Here is an 8,451-nt window from a genome sequence, read left to right on the forward strand (position 1 = left end):
ACTTGAGTTTAAAGAGTAGTTAATACAACAAGACTTATGTTGCTTTTGCATGTTTATATTTCTAGCATGGTTTTCAAGTTAAGGTTCTTGCATGATAAACTTATTTAAAATGCATGTCATGTTCAGATTTTTGAACTATATGTTTTAGTACGAGCTTTGTGTTTTTCCGGGCATATTTGAAAAAGCATGTTCTTGTTTTAAAGCTTGATATTCTTTGTGAGTAGATGGTGATTACTAAGCGTTTGCTTATAGTTTGCATTTCCTTATACTGTAGATAAAGGTAAAGGAAAGCTCGAGTAAGTGGAGGCGGCAGGGGCAGTGCTTGGTGGTGTGTGTGTGACGGAACCGTGGAAGAAGATCCTGGAACTTGTTGGTGCAAGAAAATGTGTTAAACTGGGTTTTAGTGTACTTTCCTACCTTTTGACTATGCAAGTAATACCACTAAGAATTTCTTATGACGAATTGTCAGTTGTTAGTAATTAATGTGTCAAAAATTCTCCCTCAAGTGAGGGGATAGTGTAATAGCCAAGGTTGAGTAAAAAGGAGAGAATGAGTCTTTTATGGAGCAGGGGGTGACCTCCACATGGCCCGTGACACGGCCGTGTGGAGTCACACGACCTCGCCATTCTCCTCCTCGGCTCAGGTGACACGATCTTGTGGCATACACGACCGTGCACCCCTTCCTGTCGGTTGGAGTGACACGACCGTTTGACACACGGCCGTGCACCCCTTTGTCTCGGTCGAGGTGACACGGCCGTGTGAAGTCGCACGGCCATGCACCTCTTCTTCTCGGCTAAAATGACACGGTCGTGTGGATTCACACGGTCGTGCACCCCTTACCTCTCAACCGAAGGTGACACGGCCGTGTGAGCCACACGGTCGTGCCCCTCTCCCTCTTTGTCAAGGTAACACGGTCGTGTGAGCCACACGACCGTGCCCTACTCCAGCAGGAAGGAGCTTACACGGTCGTGTGTCATACACGATCGTGCCCAGTTTCGGGTCTAGTAAGCCTACACGGCTGACCATCACCACACGATCCGGACCCTTTAGCAGCTCTAGACTTCACCTCAGTTTCGCATCATTTCAAAACACGACTCAACAGTCGAAACAAGTTCAGAGTAGATCTCTAGATCGAGCTGTGTGCATATAACGAAGTCTTTAGAAGGTAACTAAAAAGGAGTAATGTCTGTGTCTTGAGTCAGGGTTAAGAAGTGCGGTCATTACAGACTTTCACCATAATTTGACATAATAGATATGGGAGAAGCTGAGTACATCTTAGGAGTGAAATCATTAGAGATCGATCAAAAAAACTTTTGGGTTTTTCTCAAGAAGCTTATATCACTAAGATGTTACAACACTTCAATATGTCATATTGCAACATTGAACAAACACCTATAGTAAAAGGTACTATTCTGAGCAAAATTATGTATCCCAAGACTCCTAAAGAAATAGCTGAAATGAAGAAAAAGCTATATGCTAGTGCTATTGGTAGTTTATAATATATACTATGTTGTGTACTTATCCTAATATAAGCTATGTTGTTAGCTTAGTTAGTCGTTTCTAGCCAAACTTAATATTGAGACACTGGAAAGCGGTGAAGAGGATATTCAAATACCTCAAAGGGACAATGGATTATTGCCTCTATTTCTAAGGATCATATATGAGCCTAAGTGGCTACATAGATGCAGATTGGATAGAAGACCTTAATGACAGAAAATTCACATATGGTTATACCTTCTTGCTAAATGGAGGCGTTATCTCATGGAATAGCAAGAAGTAGGCTTGTGTAGCCCTATCGACAATGTAAGCTGAGTATATGGCTTATGCAACAGCTGTGTAAGAGGTTGTTTGGTTAAAAAGGTTCCTGAAGCATCTGAAAATTGTTGAGGATGGTGAGAGTCCTGTTATAGTGTACTGTGACAATCAAGATGCTATAGTTTTTTCTAAAGATCTCAAATATCACAATAAAGGTAAGCATATAGAAATTAAGTATAATTTTGTAAGGGATATTGTTGACAAAAAAAAAGAAGATAGTTCTTGAGTATATCCCTATACGTAATATGCTTGCCAATCTTTTTACTAAGTCATTGACGAAAGAGTCGTTTCAAAGACATATGAAGTCTTTGGGACTTCGAAGAATGTAATTTATTATAAAGACATTTAGATAAATGAAAATGTCATGATCTATTCAGTGTATATGTCTTTGTTATATTTGAAAAAAAAAAGTCTCGATAAGCATATTGGTAGATTGAAATTGGTCAAATCACATGGGCAATCATCTCTATTTGTGAAGTATAAATAAAGGTAAGACCGTTACTTATAAAACAACTTATGTAGCCATGAATAGAGATATACTCATAAGTTCAAGTTGACTTAATAACTATGTCAAGATGAGATCATTTATGTAATGATTGGAGTAAATGAACCCACCCTTTACTGAATCTACTTAGTGCCAGATTGGAATTCATGCGTCGAATTTAGGATCAAACATTAGGTATGTCTAAATCGAAATCTCTTTTTAGTAAAGAGAATAATATCGTAGCATGTGATTCATACCATATGTGTTATGACGACAAGAATGGTAGTAGGATAATAGATCCTTGCTTCTCTACTATGTGAGACTTGAAATTATAAGTTAATCTCAATCTTACCCTAGGTGATTATTTAGCTATCTACTTGAAATTATGATCAGTGTCTGCTACTTTAGCATGATTCTTATTGGCTATGGATGATTCGGTCTATGGAGCATAACTAGAAAAGTGACTGATTAGAATGAATAAATTCTAGCTAAAAAGAAAGATTAAGATTGATTTACATCAGTGATATTTATTCACTGTACCAGTTAGATTCTTGTTCAGTACATGCAATGTAATTGTGAATGATTGTGTTGATTGGAGATATTGAGCATGCTCTTGACATAATAGTCATTATGAGAGATTAGAGATATTCATATTGATGTAAATAATTTAATTTGGGTAAAGGCAAGTTATTAATGTCTCTGATTCGTTTTATAGAGTAACTATGTAAGGTGTAACAATTTTCTTAGCAATTATTTCTCACTGTGCTTACTGTTGCATGAATCATTTTTCCTAATGTATGAAATAGATGTTCTTATTTGGTCTTTATGACTAATTAAATTTTACTCTGGTCTTTATGACATGATCATCTTGTAATTTATGTGACTTATATGGTTTATGTGACTATGTAACCTTTATAGATTGACTTGGACGAGTGGGGGATGTTAGACATTGCAGGCGTTTAGGAAGTGAAGGGGTGATCCGTTCACCTCCCTCCATTTAATCCCTCAACGTTTGTTGCAATGAAGGTCATCAAAGCATTGGTTACAAACTGATGCTTTCTTCCTATATAATTATGCATCCAAGAGCAATTCGACAAGGCATCAGATCGAAGGTGATCAAAGTGATGAACGTTCGGCGAGTGGATTTTGGTTCATGGAAAGAGATGAAGGTTCCTACGTGATGATCTTCTCTGGGATAGTAGCTTCTCCTTCTTGGATCGTTGTCACGACAGCAACAGAGTCATATCCAGTGTCGTCTTTGAATTTCTCCTCCAGAGCACTATAAGTTCATTTCATTTCGTAAGAAGTACTTTATTTCGAGCAACACATATTCCCTTACTCGACAACTTCTGACATCCAACATTCTCTATCACCCCATAATTGTGAAGGTTATTAGATGTGGTATATAAAGGGGGGGTCATCTCCGATGACGAGGTACACTTTGGAACATATTTTTACTATGCACACGCTTTGCTACACATCTCTATTCAATTTTCCGCTTAGACATTATACTGACTTGAACATGAGAGGGTCTTCTTTAGGGACCCCTTCCCTAATTTTTGACACTAACGTTTGTTTGTTCTCTCGACTGCGCATAGGAAGGATTTTCGCTCTCGTTTGAAGCCCTTGCTCTAATCTCAAGTCTTCATTCAGTCAACCTCATAGCCACCTGCCCAGTATACCATCTCTCCAGCTTTCAAACTCTATATATATATATATATATATATATATATAGTTAAAAAACTACACATGTCAATTTTTTTCATCTAGATTGTTTTCACCATGTAATGTTTTGCACGAAGTGATAATAATAATAATAATAATATGGCACATAAGCAATTTCAAATTTAAATATATTTAATGTTGGTGCAACATTCCTCAGGTCAAGGTTGACCTGGTTGACCAAGCTTGAGTCTTGGTTTGAATTTCGATGTTTGACAATGCAAGGTTGATTGAAGAAGAGTCAAGTAGGTCAAGGATGACCGGATACTTGACTGGGAAGTCCTAACTGGGATGTTAGGCAGGAGGAAAATCCTGGTGAGTGAAGCCAGGTGAAAGACCTAGTGAGTGAAGCTAGGCAATTGGGAAGTCCTAGTGAGTGAAGCTAGGCAGGAGAAAAATCCTGGTGAGTGAAGCCAGGTGAAAGACCTAGTGAGTGAAGCTAGGCAATTGGGAAAATCCTGGTGAGTGAAGCCAGGCAAGAGAAATCCAGATGGGTCAAGGTTGACCAAACATCTGGTGAGAGTCTAAGTAGGTCAAAGGGATTGACCGGATACTTGGCACGAGGAAGAAAAGTCCAAGTAGGTCTTAAGGAGTGACCGGATACTTGGCAAGAAGAGAAAAGTCCAAGTGGGTCAAAGGGATTGACCAGACACTTGGTGAGAGAGTCCTAGCTGGTCAAGGGTGACCGGATGCTAGGTCTTATGTACCAACAAGTCATGGTTGACTAGATGTTGGTTTAAGGGGCTTTGGGCTTGGTTTTGGGCAAAAACCAAGATCTGGATTGATCAGCCGATTGATCCAGCAGGTTTGGATTGATCCGTGGATTGATCCAGCAGGTTTGGATTGATCCGTGGATCGATCCAGCAGATCTGGATCGATCAGTGGATCGATCCGGAAGATCTGGATCGATCGGCCGATCGATCCGATAAGTCCCCGCGAACAGAACCCCTCTGGATCGATCGGTGGATCGATCCAGAGGTCCCAATCGATCAGTGGATCGATTGGGACGCTGCTGCTTCACGCGATAAGCGCTGGATCGATCCGTGGATCGATCCAGAAGTTTTTCCAGAGCACAGAGGCGCTCTGGATCGATCCAAAGCCTCCCCGATCGATTGGGAGCATTCCAATCGATCGGGATTCGACCGTTAGCGTCGATTTAAGCCGCAGGCGTTCATTTCCTTCTGCAGTACTTCACCGATTCATTCTAGATTCATCACAGCTCCTCCCCAGCACTCTCTAAGCTCCTCACCGCTAGTTCTTGAAGGTTCTTGGAGGTTCATCCAAGTCAAGAGGCGAGTTGCAACGAGAAGAAGAAGAAGCTAGGGTTTTTACTGCATCTCTTGTAAGTTTTTGCTTATTCTTTACTACCCATTCTTCTACTTGTATTGAGGGTCTTGTAGGACTTCTCCGCCTTCGGTAGTTACCGAAAAGGAGTGTTTATTAGTGGAGGTGTGTGTGTGCGTGGATCCTTGGACTAGTCACCTCTTGTGAGGTGGATACCAAGTAAAATCCTATTGTTAGCATTGTTATAGTTTGTTTCTTTGTATTCCGCTGCGTATCACTTTGAAGAAACAAGCAACGAAACTCGACGAGCACACGCGAAGCTATTCACCCCCCCTCTAGCTACTTTTCGGTCCTAACATTTAATTGTTACCGGCTTAATTTGTCTTCCATTTTGTCATAATTTTCTGGCACCATTAATCTCAATATCTTCTCAATATGTAATATTAATCTACACCTAAAAGACTCCAGTGTTATTTATACTTAATCTTAATTTTAATCATATTGCAGATCTTCATTTTTCTGCAACCATATTTCATAGACAATTTCTTTTTCCCTCTAGGTCATTATCTTAATATGTTGCACCTAAAATATATATAATCTATCAAATATTTAATTCCAAATTTAGCTGCATTGTTGCTAACTTTGCACAAAAAATTATAGTGTAGTTTTCATTGATGAATCACACACACAATCCATTGTCACCAGATTGTAAGGCAAAGTTAATATTATTTTATTTCTTTCTGAAATGGATATTAAATACTAGATATTTTTACTAATGTGTGGTTCTGTCCCTTAGCAATAAATGATAAATAATTTATATTGTTTTTGTGGATGTGTATATTTATATTCTACCACTGTGGCAATTCATTGTGACGTGATAGAAAGACAAAATTTAATATGATTTTATTATAACTCAAACATATTTTAGAGTTTTTTTTTTCCGAAGCATCTGTACATATCTTTTCCCTTAACTATTTGTATTAATAATTATAATCATTCATGATTTATCTTTTCTGTATTGACCTAGGGATAGATTGACGAAGATACTAAGGATCAAGCAAATCACCTTTTATTATATAGATTAATTACACATGAAGATTCAGGGTTTAGTGAGGTGGTAAGAAATATGGTGCATTTCTCAAATAATCAGGATTTAATTCACATACAAAACACACTTATAGTGATTGAACTACTAATGAAATTGAGACGCCCCGCATCAAGAGCCACTGTACTTCCTAGATTTATATCACGGACGGAATGTAAAGTCGGATCGGTCTACCCTAGATTAATGGGATTATAAGGTCAGGATACCTTTATATATATATATATATATATATATATATATATATATATATATATATATACACGTCAAATCTTCTCATTGACACATGATGAAAGTGACGGATTCAGGAATTAGAGGTGGACTGAGCTTAGCTTAGGGTATAGAAGGGATGGGCTTTAGCGAGATAAGTAAAAAAATTATATATGTGATTATACTTTTTTTAATTGTACTATTAAAAAAATATAATTAAGTATCTGATAAACAGGATTGAGCTAGAGCACAATTAACCCTACTGGTCCCTGTGTTGAATGATTTTGCATCTAGAGTTGATACCTTGATCGAAGCTCCAATTTGCATTTTCAACAAAAGCTAGAGAAAATTGAGGAAGCAATGCAATTAATACAGAAGAAAAAAAAAATCAAAACTTCTGAAAAATACAAGAAGAAAAAACTTTCAGATGGTAATTGGTACCAAGAGCTGCAAGTGCAAATGTTAATTAGCTCACACAAATAACTTTGCAAACACACAAAATCACAAGTACACTGATTGTTACATACCACTCAATGCAATTGTAGCAAAACATAATTACACTTACTTCAGAACTCAACTTGTGTGGCTAAATGATGTGTATATTTATGCAACATCCATCAGTAGAGCAAGAGAAGAAGAGAGAGGGTACAGCCTTAAGTCAGACTCTCTACCTAAGTGAGGCTGTACTCTCTCTCTTCTCCCATTGCTCTTGATGTTTGATCTGTAGATCTATCTTGATCACCAGCTTGAGACAACCCTCAAGCACAACCCTTTTTATAGGGCTGATCAGCTATATTTATTTGTTTTGATGGATGGCTCTCCTCTTTCTGCAGACGTCATGCATGACCAATAATGGTGCAAGTTGACATGTGACTTTAAAGCTCCTTCCAGTATTGGCCATTTAGCAGGCCTACTGTGTGCTCCTTTGATTGTTCAATTCAGATATAATAGCTAGATAGGGAAACTTATAAGGCTGTCAGTGATAATGAAGGCTAGCTCCAACTGTAGCCAGCTAGCTAGCTGAATCCATGAGGCTGTGTCGGCCAATCTAACCTCACGATTCCTTCTGGTGTTCCAACCTTGACGTTTTATGCATGCAGGGAAATAAATTGTAGATCAGTGTGTGCCGCACAGAACGAGAAGAATCGCCAAAAGAAGAAATCGAAGAACAATTGAGAGAAGAGAGAAATGATAATGAATTATCGGCGATGTACCTATTCTACAAATCATAAGAACTATACATTAGAATTAGATTTAGAGTTATAATGATCCTATTTATACCGCCTAAGTCATATATATGGTATTTTGGACTAAAAATACCAAGTGAATCTAAAATATTGCAACTCACGATGCCTGTAGCATGGGGTACGGCCAAGTTGTGCCGTTTGGCATGCCCGTGTCATGGCGTGCCCTTTCTCTCAGACTCGGACACTGCTAGATTGTGTATGGTGCCCGTGCCCATATTGGCTGGCACCATCAAATATTTTGATAAGATCATGTCAAAATACCATCAAATATTTTGATAGCATCACCTATCATAATATAACTAGAATTCTGATAACATCATCCAATATTTTGATTATAATATTCTCTATTCTAATAACTCTGTATGATGCATCGTTATCTATTAGAATATGACCATAATTCACTAACCTGTAGGTGTCGAACCAATTCTTGTTATACGTCATATGATAAAAACATGCTGAATCCAAAATCCAAGAATTTGACAATTGCTCTGAACTAGATGAAACAGAAAGCATATTACCATCGTCGCTCTTTGAAATTTCTTCTTCTACTATATTTGCAGACTTCGATGAACTATCTTTAGTCTCTA

The sequence above is a fragment of the Zingiber officinale genome, chromosome 1A (assembly GCF_018446385.1).
Source record: "Zingiber officinale cultivar Zhangliang chromosome 1A, Zo_v1.1, whole genome shotgun sequence".
In the NCBI taxonomy this organism is placed as follows: Eukaryota; Viridiplantae; Streptophyta; class Magnoliopsida; order Zingiberales; family Zingiberaceae; genus Zingiber; species Zingiber officinale.